At 39.2% G+C, this 17,776-nt stretch overlaps 2 pseudogenes; both read right to left on the bottom strand.

The window, feature by feature from the left end:
- Positions 1–703: 703 nt before the first annotated feature.
- Positions 704–1,851, bottom strand: LOC143888157 (dehydration-responsive element-binding protein 1A pseudogene; annotated as a pseudogene).
- Positions 1,852–4,286: 2,435 nt separating this feature from the next.
- On the bottom strand, positions 4,287–5,241 carry LOC143887317 (dehydration-responsive element-binding protein 1A pseudogene; annotated as a pseudogene).
- Between the last annotated feature and the right edge of the window lie 12,535 nt (positions 5,242–17,776).

Below are 17,776 nucleotides of genomic sequence, written 5' to 3'. Positions count from 1 at the left end.
TTCCCCAAGTGAGTTCCGGGTAAATCCAATTCCTTTCTCATCCCTGTTTCTCCTCGCTGCTGACTACTTACCCACTACTCTACATGCATCCAAACAGAGCCTTAAAGCTAGGGACATTTCTTCTTTTCCTCTTGATGTTGTTCCGAAAAGATTGCTATCTTGTGCCGGAAAGATTTCTGGCTAGGAAAAGATCGAATATTCTCGTTCAACCTCAAGAGAGGGCCACTGATTCGTGGCCTATGGTGGTTATCCTGAATATGGTTGTAAACCTGTTTGGTAATCCCTCTACAATGATTCTTATTACTGGCTATTTACTGCAGAATATCATCTACTTTCGCCCACAAGGAAAACAGAAAAAAGAACAGTTGATACATTCAATACTCACCTTTGACAGAAGTTTACCATTGGGTTATTACGCATGTTGGCCTCTTATCTCACTCGACAAATCCAATCTATTGCATGTGCTCCCACCAAGATTGGATGGTCCTAGCCCTTGGATCAATAAGTAGTCAAGCATGCAAAATATTGCCCCCTTCATGACCTGTTTCCAAGCATTTTCTTCATCCTCTTTCTTGGATACGAAATTTGAAAATTAAGGTCATTTTAACAAGAGAATTACCCGCCCTGGCATCCCTCTGCGGCTTCCTCAAATCAATTTTCTTTTTGGAAAGGGTAATTCATATAAAACGGAAGATTTAAAATCTTATATAATTCTAATTTGATTCTCTTTTTTGCTTATATATTTAGTGCAATCCCTATAATATACATGAATATATATATAAAACTAGGAAGATGATATTTCCACTACCCTTTCTCAGTATTCTCCCTAAAATACAACCAAGTCTAAAAGAAAACCACACCCTTCCTCAGTATCCTCCCTAAAATACAATAAACCGGGGAAATGATAATTCCACCACTCGCCCACTAATTTCCCTTTAAATATGAAAAAGGTAAGCTGTCCCTCGGTTCTGCATTAACCATAACCCAATCCCATGCTTCTAAAAACAGCTAAACAGGATGGCACTTTTTCGTCACTATACCAAATCCCCAAACAGAGGACAAAAATAGTACGTCTTAAACCTCAATACAACGGTCACAACTCTATTCAAATAGAGAAGCTCCATAGTGACACGTCAGAAGTACTTCCCACGTCATCCCAGTGGGACCCACCTTCGATATTTGGCGGCGGGGGTGGGGGAATTAGTAACCCCTCTGCCATATTAGCAAGCAAACCCGGCATGCAGAGATCAGCCTCGTCATCCATATAATAAAACACATCCTTATTCACAACACTTTGATTTTCTTCATTTCCCTCCTCGCCGGAAACTTTTTCCGATGGCCGGAAACTCTCTGCGGCCTCCGCCGCAGCCTTCTGTATGTCCTTGGCATTGCCGGAGATCGGCACCGGCAAAAGCCAAGCCGAATCGGCGAAATTAAGGCAAGCCGATTGTCCTCTCAGAGCCATCGCAGCCACATCGTAAGCTCTCGCGGCCATCTCCGGAGTTGGAAAAGTTCCGAGCCAAATCCTCGACTTTTTATTCGGCTCTCGTACTTCACAAACCCATTTCCCTCCATTCCTCCGTCTCACGCCCCTGTAGACGGGATGCCGAGTCTCACGGAATTTAGTACGTCCCGCCCGTCGTTTCGGATGGCTCGATGCCACGTTGGCGTATATCCCCTCATCGGAAAAGGAGCTATTGCCAGAGGGGGATGAATTATCCGGCGAGTGGAGGGGGTAGAAGTCGGAGTAATATTGATAGGAATCTGAGTTAAGTGTAAGGTTCTCCATGAGTGTAGGAAGTGAGAGAGTATGAGAGTGAGAAGATGGGGGTGGATTTGGTGGATGGAGAGTGGAGATTGGAGGCGGGGGTATTTGTATAGAGGAGGAGGGGCACGTGTCGGGAGGGCGCTTTCAACGCGGATAAGGTATCGACGAGAAAAGCCAGCTGGGCGCCCACGGCTTAAATCTAAGTTGCCAGTTGTCCCCTAAAAGGAAGTTGGGAGTTTCTGCTGCTTATTTGGGAAAAAAAGAGGAAGGGTCTCGTCCTCTGACTTTTTTTAGTTTTTGGCTTTTTGCCATATGGGAGATGAATCTCTCTTGGTGGGGGCCCAACAGCGCTCTCTCTCTCTCTCTCTAGAAGCTCCTCTTAATTTATCTTCGTTGGAGGGTTTTTGACCACGTGTTTGACAGTTGGTGCGATTCTTTATGCACGAATTCTATCAGTAGGATCAGATGGGCCCCAACTGAATGGTTTCAAATTTCGGTTTCGTAAAGCATTTCGGATCTCACCGGAACTGAAATTTCACGCCAAATCTACGAAACCAAATAAAATAATATTTTATTTCATTGAAAATTTCGGCCGAAATTTCGGAAAAGTATTAATTTGGGCTGAATTTTCCAGAAAGTATTAAATAATTAAAAAATCTAGATTTTTGGGTGAAATTCCTTAAATTTCGTCCGAATTTTCCTTTGGACGAATATATTTGAAACGTGTCGGGTGTCTCCAATTTCGGTCAAAATTTAAAACCTTGAACGTAAGTATCTGGCCGTAGGAGATGAGATCCAAATTAAAGCAAGGGGTTACAAGCAAACGGTTCAGACTCAAATGTGGGACCCACTAAAGTGGGGCCTTCTAGATCCTAATCGACAACGACATGTAAGATGGGGCCCATCTGGATCCTAATAGGGGAGTCTGAAGGTTGGGGCCCACAGCCTTTATAAGGCATCTTTGGCTGGTTACCGTTGGAAAATCACTATTCATATTTTAAGAGTGTAGCGGGTGTGATCAATGTAACAACTTTATGGGGATGACGCCATGTTGTCTCCAGCTTTTCAATAGATTCAGTTTACTTGATAAAAGAAGAAGAATCCTGGAAATTCTTCTCTGTTGGAGGGTAGTGAAGTGACAAAGCGGGCGTTCTTTGTCCATAAACGTGTGTGTTGTTTGTTATATTGTATGGTTTCACAGCTATCATACGCGGTTACGCGTGGGATGATTGTATGCAGATGACAGTTTTATTGTTTTGGAATTTGGATAAGGAGTGGGACCGGCTTGCTTAACTAATAAGACATAAGGTGGGACCCAGATTCTTCACCAACTTGTATAACTAGTGCTAATGTAATTAGCGTGTCCACTAAGGCATAGTGGGTCCCACCTCCGAATGATCTGAACCGTTCATTTGATCGGTCTTGCTTTGGATCTATGGCAATCGCCAATTCTAATACACAATAAATTTTACTTTTAATAAACTACATCATGGCAACGGTTCAGGTTCAACAAAAAAAATAAATACACCTGATACTAAAAGATTGTAGTGCTTTGATTGACTTGATTTTTGGGCTACAGGAGATCAAAAGCCAGCAGTAAGAAATGTACGGCTCAGATCGTTGAAAGGTGGGACCAGTTGGCTGCAGTGGACGTGACTCACTGTAATAAAATGACGTGGCTTCCTATTGATTGAAGCATTCATCTAGTTAAAGTATACTTAAAGAAGATGTCGTGCTGGAATACGTGGATAAACCGTGTACGACTTCGAGAAAGGGAACATATATTTTAAAACTTAGGGAACTGAATAAACCGCCACTTGTCCTTATCTCAAACTTTCTCATTAAAGAAAGTAAACTTATTTTCCAAAGATACTTGCTTTGAAATTAGAAACATGGCACAATCATACATCATCAATTTATCAATCAACTCTAGAGGACCATTAATCTTACGGTCAGAGTTCACTTCTATCATTCAATTATCTGGGTCCCACCACGGGAAGAACATCCGGTGAAGGTCCTATCAATACTATTTGATCTGGTTCCTATCTGTCCTTCCCCTCTTCTACTCTTTTCAATATCTTTAGTAGGGGATGGATATCCGCACTATCATATTTTGATAATAGCACCACTCACTCTGTTTAACACTTTTTTTTATTGGGATTTGCTAGCAATTTCGCAGAAAGCAATTTTGCATGAGAGAACTGCCACGGACGGATAACGGCACTACCATATTTTGATAACGGAGCTACTCATTTTATTTGACACTTTTTTAATTGGGATTTGCTAGGCAATTTCACATAAAGCCATTTCGCGGCTGACTTTTGTCTTATTCTCACAGCTATCCTGTCCATTATATGATGGCTCCGCAAGATGCGCATGTCCGTTGTATTGAAACAAAGTGACTAGTGCCATTGTCGCAAAATGGTAATGCTTATGCGAGTTTCTTTTTTCTATATTGTTAATTAACATACGGTGTATCCAATACCATCTTTCAAAATAGGAACTTCCACCCATGATGTTCAACTTCAAAAGCCTTGGGCCATGTAATTTGTGTTCATTTCCCCTTACTACAGAGGACAATGGATAGCCCCACTCTATACAAGCCACAAAAAAAAAAGCATTCTAAACTAAGAGAAATTATATGGTGGCCGATCGTCAAGTCCCGTGAAGGTGGTACGATGATAGCTTCAACTGCATGCAGCTAAAATCAAATAGAATGGCTCCATAGCAAGACATCAGCATCAGTTTCCACATCATCCCAGTGGAACCCACTTCCCCCAAATGAAGGTGGAGAAAGTAGCAAACCTTCTGCCATGTTGGCAAGCAATCCCGGCCTATCAAAAATCGCCTCCTCATCCTCAAACGAAAACATGTTCTCTTTCTCCACTCTGTCTTCATCTCCCAAAGGAGTAATCTCCGATTTCATATCCCCAAAACCAATCCCGGTCTCCTTCATCCGAAAGCGTTCCGCGGCCTCAGTGGCCGCCTTCTGTATGTCCTTAGCATTGTTAGAACTCGGAATTGGCAAAAGCCAAGCAGAGTCGGCGAAATTGAGGCACGCGGATCGACCTCTGAGGGCCATAGCCGCAACGTCGTGGGCCCGGGCCGCCATCTCAGCCGTTGGAAATGTGCCGAGCCAAATCCGAGACTTCTTGTTTGGTTCGCGCACCTCGCATACCCATTTGCCCCCATCACGCCTTCTGATTCCTCTGTAGATTGGGTGGCGCGTCTCGCGGAACTTCTTTCTCCCTGCTGGCCTCTTGGGACAGTTTGATGCTATGCTGGGAATGTCTTGAGGGAAGCTATTGGAAAAGAAGGATGAATTTTCCGGTAGTTCCCCTTGCCGGAAATATGAGTCACAAATGAAGTTTTGCATGAGTAAGTGAGGGTATAGTGTTGTAGAGTGTTGGAAGTTGTGAAGTGGGGGTGTATTTTCCTTTCTTCGGAGGGCTTAGTGACCTTTTGGTTTTGTGCACTAGGACAAGTTGGGATTTTGAAAAGGTAAGGTAAACTATATATAGAGAGGTTGGTACTTACGGTTAATACGCGCAACAGACGGGTGAGGTTCAAATTAATTTTGGTTCTGATGACGTGGCGATGACCGTGGGAAGGTTTAAACACGTTGTACAGTATTGATGACTTTGGGCTTGACAGTTTCCTCTTTACATATTTTATCAAATATCGTATGTTGTGGGTCCCACTGATGGTTTGATGTGGACGGTTTAGATCGGGACTTTTGAGTCATTAATAATAAATCTAATGGTTTGGGTCAGTATCAATTAAAATTGGAGGAGTGTCCTCAAATCGTTTTCAACCATTGGCAGGGTCCAAGAGCCGGAAATAGGAGGAATTCTTGGGAAGCATGGCTATATGGGACTTTGGGTCCCACCTTCGATTGATCTGGACCGTCTATCTTGTTGGCCTTGCTTGGGTTAAGATTAGATGATTCGCGGGACCTTTTGGGGGCCGTTTGGATATGCGGATGTTAGAATCTTGGATTTTGTCAAAATCGTAGCTTGGAGATGAGAGAAGATGGAGACCGACTACTTCACTTCTCTTTACAATCTTGGATTTTAAGTAAGAAATCCCGGTTTTAGAAATCTCTCTCACATCCTGAGATTTCTAAAACCTGGAAACATGGGATGATCTCCCACTCTCTAGGCTGACAGAAAGAAGGGTGAGAAGACAAAAAACAACAGCTGGTTTCCTTCTTCTCTCGTCTCCCAGCTACGAGTCGGAGAAAATCCAAGATTCTAAAATCCACGTATCCAAACAGCCCCCTAGACTGTAAGATATCGAAAGCAAGATTAATCAATAGAATGGTTTGGATCAGTCAATTGTGGGACCCACTAAGCTGTAGGGGGTCCAAGGATCCAAGCCTCACAGAACATAATTATAGAGACCTAACGTTCGGGCTGCTGAATGGGAAAGTTGAGTGTTGGAGAAAAGTCGAGGAAATTTCTCGGGAAAACCCTCTTTGGATTTGCCCAAGATCTTTGGAATTCATTTATTTCTCTCAGGGGTGGCTTGCTTTGGGTCGATGCCCGAGCGGTTAATGGGGACGGACTGTAAATTCGTTGGCGATATGTCTTCGGTTTTTTAACTATGGGCCTAGCAAAAGAAAAATTGGGATAGGTTCCTATAGGATCCCCCCCTTAAAAACCGGACATAGATAAAGCCAAGGAAAAAGTTTTTGGAATGACGCCATGTGTACTCGTCATTTTGTGAGGTTGGCCTTTTCTTGGATAATAAGAAGACTCCCTGAAATTCTGCATTAGAAAGTTGATCTGCAGACGTGAACGGGACAAAAAAAAAACGTTTTTTGGGATTCATTGATGAAATCATGTGACTTCACTATAAACGGGTAGATGACAGTATTACTTGCTCTGTACTCCTTTCTCCTCCCAGCCTCCTGCGTGGTTACTTAGGAGTTAGGACTAGAAAAAAAGAACATGTGTATTTCGTGGAAAGTCCAGTTCTCAAATCCAGAGATAAGCTGTTCCTGCTATGATTGGCTCATCCTGAATTGACTACCTTATGATGTCTACTCTTACGCCTTATGTTTGAATATAAGACAACTAACAAATTTATCCTGTAAAAAATTATGCCAAGGAATAGCTTTATGGGATGACGCCATTTCTTGGATAAATAAAAGAAGATTCCGTCAAATCCTCCACCAATAAAAAAATATTGACTACGACTCCGTATAGAGTCAGGAATAGTGCAAAAGAATGCTTCTAGCCGTCTTGGGATTTATTGAAGAAGGCACGTGACTTCACTGTAAAACGCGTAGATGACAGTGTTACTTGCTCTGGAATTTGGATAAGTTGTCGTGCATGTATTTCGTGGAAAGTCGACTGCTCGTCTGCTCCAATCCTGAGATAAACAGTTACTCTTATTTCCTGATCCTGCCCTTCGAATTGACTACCTTATTATATATACTCTGACGTGCCAACCTTTGACCACTAAAAATTTAGGTCAGTCATAAATCCGCTCGCATGGTAGGCCCCCACCCATGTTTTTCAAATTGAAATTTGAGGCACACACCATAGGACGATCCAAACCGTCCATTTGATGGGCCAAATAGGTTGCACCCGAAACTATCATTTCCATATGATGATCCTACCGCACCGATCTAACGACAAACTGTGTATTATGGAAATCCCTATAGATTGGAGGGTTGCGATCAGCCTATGGAAATGATTTTTGGGGCACAACTTATTTGTATTGTGGCTCATTAGAAGGGTGGTTTGGATCATCCTATGGTGTGGGTGGTAATGTCCATTTTGAAAAATACTTTGATGGGCCCAATAAAGAAGGCCTTTCCTTGAAAATCATCTCTATATTGGAATATATACAGAAGTGCACATATACCTGTAAAAATAAATTGCGGCCCATCTTGTTTAAATATAAACCATTCAATTGGTTGGTCCCAATGTAAATACAACGTACCATGAAAATCATCTCCATTCGATGATCCTAACTCTTCAATCTATAGAGATTTATATATGGTGTAGTTTATCTTCAATCCTAACTCCCAATGTAAATACAACGTACCATGATCAGAAAGAGCTGATTTTCGGAGTAGATTCTAGCAACATTAAGGCCCAATTGTAGGCAATTTTCAAAATGAAGTGTACGGTCCACACCGTAGTATGATCAAAGCCATCCATTTTATGGGCAACAACGTAAATAAGTTGTGCTCTGAAAATCATTTCCACACGATGATCGCAACCCTCCGATCTACAGAGGTTTCCATAATATGTAGTTTCTCTTTAGATCAGGGGCTAAGATCATCCTATGTAGATGATTTTTTTGGCCCATAAAATGTATGGCTTTGATCATCCTATTGTGTGGGCTGTACAATTCATTTTGAAAAATGGGTGGAGCCTAGCTTGCACAAACATTTAAACAAATTAATTATTGGACCCACCAATAGAGAGATACATACCGGTTTGTAGTCATGTTGTACCGGTTGTGACTTCTCAACCGTTAAGGAGGGGATTTATCCAGAAAAGGGAATTTATCACTGCCCAAAAGTTTTCACTTAAAATTTATACCCAAAAAATTTCCCTTAAAATTTATATCCTTTCACCTCTATAAATTTATTTGGGGGCTCGGTTTCTGAGCTCAAGCTCGAAAATTCTATCTCAGATAGAATTTTTATATAGGGCATCTCCCATTTTGTTTGACTCATCCAAGCCATTGATTGCATAGAAGCTGAAATAAATATAGGTTGTTCCTAAGAGACTATCTTCATCGGTTCCTCCTAACCATCCGATCTGTAGAGGCACAAAATGGACCATTTTGTAGACGTCCATTTTAAACCTTCACAGATCAACGCTTGCCATGATCCTATGAAGATGATTTCTCAGGTATATCCTATCTATATTAGGTCCTATAGAATCAATATCTAACATAACCCAAACAAATAACAACATAGGAAGATATTCTATTTAAAAACTCTACCTCATAAATTCTATCTAAACTCGAGCTCAGAAACCATTTACTAAATTTATTTTTCCCATAAAATTTAAATCTATTTCTTTTCTTTTTCTTTTTTCCTTTTTGGGCCAACCCACCACCATTTGGCACTTGATATGATCGGGCAAGTCGCCTCAACTTTCAACTGTCACCAGAGTCAAACTTTTGAAGACGGTTGAACGGTGAGCAGTGGTACGTGGCAGAGGCGTGTGGAAAGAGGAGAAGTGAGATTTTGTTGTGGCCCCACTTCTCTTGTTTCAAACAAGAAGTACTCGTGTTGCCACCCGAAGGGTCATCAGCCTTGGACTTCCTCCTAAGACTAAGAGCTTCGCGATGGGGCATGAAAGGCAATTCACTTACTTAGGCGTTGAAGAAGCATCCCTGACTGAAATTCCGAAATTTTCTTGGGCCCCAATAGTTTATTATTAAAAAGAAGAAGTAATCGTGTTGCCAACCATGTGGGCCCAGAGAAAAGGAAAGGGAATTGAATAATTAGAAAAGAAGATATAAATGTAAGGTGGACTATCTCGTCTCGTCTGAACTGTTTGTGTTTCACAGTATGTATGCTGTCGTGTTGCTTACATAGGAGACACCGTGTTGGAAGACGAAATTTTTCTAACCTTTCTGAGGTTCAAGGGGCGGCCATAGGAACTTACCTTACTCGCGTTGAAAATTTTGGCACCAAGGGAGACACACTAGTGGCTAGCGTGGCAGATGAAGAAGAATAATGCTTGAGTAGGGTAATACAATAAGCCGCCCCCACAATGTCATCTTTGGCTTAACCTTTGACTTTGATTGATCTGAACCGTCTATTTAGTAGGCATGCTTTGCTCACCTGTCCTCCCCAAAAATCAAGCAATCATAAAACGCTAATATCCAACTTTGTATAATTTTTTCGTTGATTGGTTATATTTTGTTTTTGACTATTCATGATCAACAGCAGAAACCCACACCTCATGGATCTTTGGGTTAGACGATTGGTGTGATTTTTAGATCTTACAAATGGCCCAAAACATGGCAGCCTAGCCAACTAACCAGTTCAGTGTTAGGAAATAATCCAAACGGTGGACATGGCTGTTGCAAGATCGACGGTCAAGATCATTTGGTGAGAAAAGGTATAAACGTTTGAAAAAAAGAGACGTTTGAGGAGAGGGATCGGCGCGATGAGGAGTCACATCTCTTCCTACAAACGCTTATAAAAGGAACTCTTGGGTCCTATTTGCTCACAACGAATTTGTTTCAATCTTTGAGAATTCACGCTTGAAGAGAAAGAAACCTGTCCCCATCACCAACTATTGTGTAGCAAAGAGAAACCTTAAGAGAAAGAAAAACAACATTTATGGCTTCCGGTATGTCTTTTTCTCATTTCAATTTATTCAATATTGTTATCTGTGATTTTCTCAATGTTGAATCGCTAAGATCCGTTGCCGGTGTTCATATTGTATCGAACACTTACATGTGATATCAGAGCCACGGTTCTAGCGAGAAAACGGCGAGAAAATTCGATTGAAATAGAGTTTATCAAAATTTTATTTTTTGGGATTTTTTGACATCGCCGGAAAACGGTTGCTACAACCGGTGATTTTCTGGCATGGATGTGAAGTTCGTCGAGAGACGAGTCCAATGCAACAAACGGTGCCTAAATCCGATGTCAAACGAACCCAGAAAATGAAATCAAAATTTGTTATTTTTTTCGGATTTTTCTGAAATTTATTACTGCTGTTGGAGAAGACGATGAACAGTGATGGGCCGATGGCCCGCGCAGGCCCGTTAAGGATCCACGATTTTAAGGAAGGCCCAGTTGACCGATAAGGCCCTCAAAACCCGTCTGGGCCCACCAGACCCAACCCAAACCGGCCCAGGGATCATTTTTGGGCCATTTCTGCCATTTTTTGAGGTTTTGGGTCTGGCTAATATTGGTTCTAGGGGTTTGGAACCCTCCTGAACCCATTTTTAGAGTCAGTTTTTTCATTTGAGCACTGTATTATATGGTTACAGTGTAAATTCAACAAAATTTGGTTTTATTTGTTTGATTTTGAGTCAAATTTTTTTTTTTTTTTGTGGATTTTGGGCCTCGTAAATCCGGATTTAGGGGATTTCCACCCCTCTGAACCCAAATTTGATGTCTGTTTTGGCTTCCGTTACAATGTAAACTTTTGAAGATTTTTTGAGTTGGTTTTTTAAAAGTTGGGTTTTGTGTTTGGTTTAAATCTCAAACACTAAAGTATCTAACTCATATTATTTTGGTTCCAATAAGAGAAGTACAATTCAATCAATTGACCCATAAGAATTGAATTCTGGTTATTCATGGAACTTGAAAACGGGTTTTATGTACACATGTTTGTACACTTTGTTCATTATTTTAGTTGAAGTGGCACTATATCTTGTTAAGATTAGTCACTAAATGAATGAACAAAGAATTGTGATTCCGACTGGGAAACGGAATTGCTTAGGATTAGTGGTTTAAATAAAGAACACTGTCGCATATAGTGTCACATTATGAACTACAAAACCACTTTAAGTTGCGTCTATTTGTCCAAAAGCAACACTCAGCCCAACGGATGACTGAAGTGCCTTCTAATGAAAGTACTGCTGCGGATTTGGGTACCTATGAAAAATGGGAACGATCAAACCGCATGAGCCTTATGATTATGAAAAGCACGATCTCTATCTCTATCCGAGGAGGCATTCCCGACTCAGAGAAAAATGAGGAATTTATTGCTAGCGAGTACCTACAGGCAGTAGAGGATCAGTTTAAGGGATCGTCTAAGGCTCTTGCCAGTACACTGATGATGAAGATGATCACTATGAAGTACAATGGAAGTAGTGGTGTGAGAGAGCACATTATGCGAATGAATGACATAGCCTCCCAGCTAAAGAAAATGAACATGGAGATCTGTGAGGGTTTTCTTGTTCATTTCATGATGACATCTCTTCCTGCACAGTTTACTCCATTTAAAATTAATTACAATACGCAGAAAGAGAAGTGGGAAATGAGTGAACTCATAGCCATGTGTGTTCAAGAAGAAGAGAGGTTGAAGACCGAGCAACCTGAAAGTGCTCATTACACTACAGAGGGAACATCGAAAGGTCACTTCAAGAAGAAATCCAAAGGAAAGGGCTTTGGGAAAGGCAAGAAGAAGGTAGCAAGCGGTTGTAGACACCCCATTTTGACCGTACCTTAAACCTCCCATGTTTGATTGAAACCCCTTCAAATGAATGATTTAGGGTCCCAAACTTCGCCCTAAGCTAGGTTAGGGTTTCGTCTAGGTCCTTGCAAAATTTCGTTGGAATCCGAGCTCGTTTGATCAGCAAACGGATTGAATCAATGTCGTAGTTTAAAGCTGTAAGGGGGGTGGATTATCTGCAGAGGGGGTGCGCCTTTGAGTTGCAAAATTTCGAATTTGTCTTCTGCCAATAGGACAAAGCGGCGGGAGTGCGCTTAGCGAACCGCGCACTTTATCCATAATTGGAGTGCCAATATCAAATTTTTTTTTTTATATATATATATAAATTCGAGGTTACTGTTAAAAAAAAAAGATATAAAAATCTGAGAAAAGAGAAATCACAGAGAGAAGAAAAGAGAAGAAGAGAAAGAAGAAATTTGGGTTTTCCATTTTCGCTCAGATTTTCCGATCGAATCTCCCGCAGATCCGGTCATAACCTCCACCATTCCGATCACGTTCGGATCGCCACCTCCTCCTTCTTCTCCGATCTTGCCCCGGTCAAAATCCGGCAAGAATCCGATCGGATCTGCCCGAGATCCACCTTTTCTCCGATCCTCTTCTCCGGCAGCTCGCTCCGGCAGCTCGCTGGTTTTGATTTCTAGCAGATCCGGTCATTCCTCTTCTCCTCCGATCAATCCTTCATCTCCGGCCCGGACTCCGGTGAAACCTCATCTTCTCCGGTGATTTCTTCTCAGAATCCTGCCGGTCTACTGCAATTTCTTCTATCTACCTTATCAACATTAAATTCGAGCTTTAGAAACCTTAGAAGATCTTAGATCTATAACCTAGAACCTTAGATCTACATTCTAAACCTTGCGTCCCAAATCCTAACCTTTGTTCCCCTTTTTCTTCTTCGATCATCTTCTCCGGCGAATCTCCGGCTCGCGAACTCATTTTATCCGATCTTAGTCGTGCATTTGGAAGATCAGTTTATACTCTCAGCTCAGATAAATGCAACACAAGCTCAGATTTGTATGATACAAGTTCAGACCTTTAGAAAAGCACATCTATTTCAAATTTTTGAAGAAACAGGTAAATTGTTCTCTATTCATGTAGATCTATGTTTTTTTTTAGGATTTTTCCTTTGATATCTGAATTAATTGCTCACCATGACTTTTGATTTGAATTTATATTTCTTCATGGATTGTAAACAGAGCTTTATGTTATTTCCTGTTCGGTTTCATTTGAAACACCAATTTGATGAAAATTTCTTTAATTTTCTGCATAGTCATGTGATTCCTCAGTATGAATTCTTGTTTCTTTCAAAAGCTGAAGATTCGTATTTTTGTAGTACAAGTTAAGTTAAAATTATTTTGTGACAGTTGGAAAATTGAGTGGAAAAATGTGACAGGAATTATATATTTGAGTTTTTTTTAACCCGCTTGGATATATAGAGGTTTTGTGTAAATTTTACATTCTTATCATCCCTGCTCTGTTTAGATCAATGTTAAAAATTTTGTAAATTATTTAAGAGTTCTTTTTAAAAAAATAAAAAATAAAAATTGTAGTTTAAAGGGAATTGATAATGAATTCGAGTTGCTAAGAATAGTATTGATTTGAGATGATGTAGATTTACATATTTATAAGTAGTAAGTGATGAATTCATCTTCTTCCTAGTGAGTCCGGCATATGATTTTTAGAGAATTAACATAGTTCACAAAATCAGTTGTTGTTTTTTATTCTGAAATAGATTCATTTGATTCTAACCACATCTGGTTTTGTTATAAAGACACAAAGGTGCGTTATTCTTTCCATAACTAGAGACTAGGTAAGTTAAATGTAACTATAAGTAGCATAATCCTCTCATCAGTGCTTCTTCCCATTTCTGTTGTGAGTTTTGCACATGAAGTTAGTTTTCTATTTCCATGGAATGTCAATACCAAAGTAGTACGGTGCTATATTAATATAATTTTGTTTAGACTTTGACTACTAGCACTATCCAGTTTTGGTAACCATAAACACATGTACACAGTTGTGATCTTCATCTTTGAGGTTTGTACATTGGTCGAAAATAATACTCTGGCTGTTGTCTCTACAAGATTCTCATTGAGTCCATCCAAATTGACTAGCCTAAAAATTTCAATATCTGTTCACATCTCATGTTGGTAATACGATGGTGCCACCATTTCGTAATATAGTGCCTCATATTATACAACATAGGCTATAAGAGGAGTGGACCTGCCATTTATGATGGGTGTGTGATTATTATCAATACACAGGCCCATGCATGATGCTTATGAACATGGTTAGTGTGATATACTCGAACAGTGCATAAGTTTTATTCACCCCTTGATTTGTTATTGGTAAGATTTAGGATCATATGCTGTGAATATTTATTTATTTTTAATTCTGTTTTTGTCTTTATTCTCACAAATAAAATAAAATAAAAAATCTCAAAATAATGTTTTATAGTAGCTCTTATTCGGATGAATGATCTGTTGATTTTTTTTTTATATATATATATATATATATATATATATATATATGCCTGTTAAGTAGTTACCTGTTATATACCTTTTTGTTGTATATATTAGCTGAGTATTTATCATCATTTGAATGGGCATAACTTAAGAAAATGTTAACAATTTGCTGCTCGTTATTTTTATCTTGGTTTTTACTATAGGACTTTCATTATATGTGAAGATGCAAGTTGTTGAAATCTTGGATAATTTGCTGAGTATTAGGGATAAATAAATGTAGATGCAATTTGTCATATTGCTGATTAGGGAATTCAAAACAATGACTAAGAAATAAAGCTAACAGACACAGCCCCACACCATTTTTGATTTAGACAGCCCCACGTCCTATTTTTGATGTAGACAGCCATGTCTTATTTTTGATATAGACAGCCCCACATCCCATTTTGATACAAACACAGCCCCACACCATTTTTTTTATAATGGCAGCTCCCACGCATATATGATAATGGCAACCATTTTTATTTTTTATTTTATTTTATTTTTTTTATCTTGGTAGCCCTCACTTCAATTTGATATTTGCAGCCCTTTAATCCTTCTTGATATAACAGACCTCATTCTTGTCATGTGTGTAGCCCCTTATATTCTTTTGATATTTGAAAGCCTCCACTTCATTTTGACAACTCTCCTTTATAGCCTTGCTTTAATAATTGCACCTATCTATTTCATTTTTTTTTTAGCACATTCATCTCATAGAAATTGTCTCTTCCCTTATGTTATACCCAAATGGTTTGGTTTTGAGCTTTTCCTTTTGTTTTGATTTTTCAACCTTTGGTTTTTTCAAATAAATAAATATATATATATATATATATATATATATATATATATATATATATATATATATATAAAGAAAGAAAGAAAGGATTTCCTCATATGCACAGTGCACAAAATCATAACCATACTTAGTTTATTTTTAACCAAGAAAGAAGTTGCATGTTATTCCTTATGTCATTCTATAGTAACAGATTGTCATTTACAGGTTGTCTGAAAGTTCGTTTTCTTCTACTAGATCTGTTAGAATGGAATCTTATCTCCCGACTCTTTGTTTTTGCCAATTTGTCCTATGACAGTAGAGCTGTGGATAAAATGCCATAATGTAGATGTTGAATGGTTATTATTGATGTCTTGAGGCTATCACAAAGTTGTCTTGTTTCCTCTACTCCCTTATATTGTCTAAACCTTAGATTTTAGTTTTGCCATTATCTCAAATTTTAAATTTGAGTGTGATTGACATGTAGAGATTGGTTGAGTATTTCTTTTTATTTCATTTCTGTTTTGCTCATCTTAATATGTACACATCTGTAATTCATCTTTAGGGGACTCGCTCAATCCAAGTAGCGCTCCCCTCTTTTGTTTAGTAGGTCTACCCAACCTTTTGGATTTCTTTTAACTATTTTTTTCTTTAAAAAAAAAAAAAAAAGGAACCCTTCTCTGGGCAATGATAAGGTTACTTGGAGCCCGTCTTTGTGTTTTGTGGCTCACAGTGTTTTCGCACTTGAATCTACATGAGTCGATACCCTTGTTACGCACTAAATTTTTTACAAATTGGGGATATTATTGAATATATTGAAGATTTAACACTTCTCTTATATTAAGCATTTGAGTTAGGTTTAAAGAAGGTAATAAATGGATTATTCAGGTGAGACTATCTTGAAGCTTATCATATTTGTTTAATTTTATTTAAATAAATTGTTTTAGGAAAGAAGGAGATCAGATGACTACTCTATTCGATATTATCGACATGAGTACTGTCTGATTTCAAGGCGGGATTAGAAATATTATCATGTGTATTATGATATCAGATGATTACTTTAACATCATCTGATTTCATCCTCATATTGGGGTGGTGTTTGTGTTTGGGCATAGAAGTGTTTGATATTGTTTTTGCTTTATTAGGCTATCCAGCGGCTGGTCTGGACTAATTAATGTTGTTTATTATTTTATGATTGCTACAGGTTGTGCACTCTTTAGTTATAGATCATATTTTGCTGATATTTGATTTGTTTTTATAATAATTGATTGAAAATTTGAGATTATCTGGTATCCTTTTCCCTCTCTTCGGGTAGACTAGCACAGTCTTTTGGGTTTCTGATTAGATTTCTTTAGACACTATAACCTATACTAGGAGACATACTCTGTCTCGTTAGGCAATCATCTTTTGGAGGCACGTCTCGCTTTTAGCTTGACCTCAAGGAGGTTGCTTTGATTTTGATAAATGGTGTACCCATAGGAGGCATGCCTTGCCTCATTTAGAGGGCCTTTGAATCATTCGTTTGTGTGATGATATTATTAGGGGAGTCTTTGACTCATTTGATCTTTATTGATGTTATTAGGGAGTCATCTGTCTTGGCTTTTTTTAAGTAATTAGCCTTTAGAAGGCCTGCTTGGCCTTATTTGTAGAATCCTCTCAATTAGTTGTCTTAGCCTTGCTTCCCCCTTTGCAAGAGCAATGATAAGATTACTTGGAGCCCATCTTTGTGTGTGTTTGGGAGACCCGCCCGGTCTCATTCTCTCGTTAGTCCTCCTCTCTGTGCATCGTTTGGTTTTGGGAGAATACCCTACTCGGCTTGGCAACATACCCCTATCCTTATGGGTATTGGGTTGCACATTTGTTGCAATCTAGGGCTAGGTAGCTGTCCGGCCCGGCTGGGTGTTTTACCTCTGCCAAATGTGCAAATTCGTGTTTCCTTTTCTTTTAGAGAGTCTTTGACTCATATATCCTTTAGTTGGTGTTAGTGGAGTCTTTGACTCGTGTTTCCTTTTCTCTTTTAGAGAGTCTTTGACTCGTCTATCCTTTAGTTGTTGTCAGTGGAGTCTTTGACTCGTGTTTTCATCTCTTAGAAAGTATTTGACTCGTATATCCTTTAGTTGTTGTCAGTGGAGTCTTTGACTCGTGTTTTCGTCTTTCTTAGAGAGTCTTTGAATCGTATTTCCATTTCTTTCAGAGAATCTTTGGCTCATTTATTTCTTTGGTGATGTTATTAGAGAGTCTTTGACTCATTTATCTCTTTCACAGTTTTCTTAGAGAGTCTTTGACTCATTTGTACTTTCAGTTAGATTTATTAGAGAGTCTTTGACTCGCCTTTCCTTTTGCAGTCATTAGAGAGTCTTTGACTCCGTTATCTGATTTTTCAGTGTTATCAGTTACTCTTATTAGAGAGTCTTTGACTCATTTGCTCTTATAATGGTATTATTAGAGCCTAGTTTCTCCTTTTAGCTCTAGGGTTCGTCCCTAGTGTGTTGTTTGGTATATTCCCTCCGGTCTTTGACCAAAAGGGTGAAAACATCAGAAATTTTAAAATCTATAAGCATTGAAATCA

The sequence above is a fragment of the Tasmannia lanceolata genome, unplaced genomic scaffold (genome assembly GCF_043159265.1).
Source record: "Tasmannia lanceolata isolate RefF3 unplaced genomic scaffold, GAP_Taslan_0.1 ptg000012l, whole genome shotgun sequence".
Lineage (NCBI taxonomy): Eukaryota > Viridiplantae > Streptophyta > Magnoliopsida > Canellales > Winteraceae > Tasmannia > Tasmannia lanceolata.
This window is presented reverse-complemented; position numbering and strand designations above follow the sequence as displayed.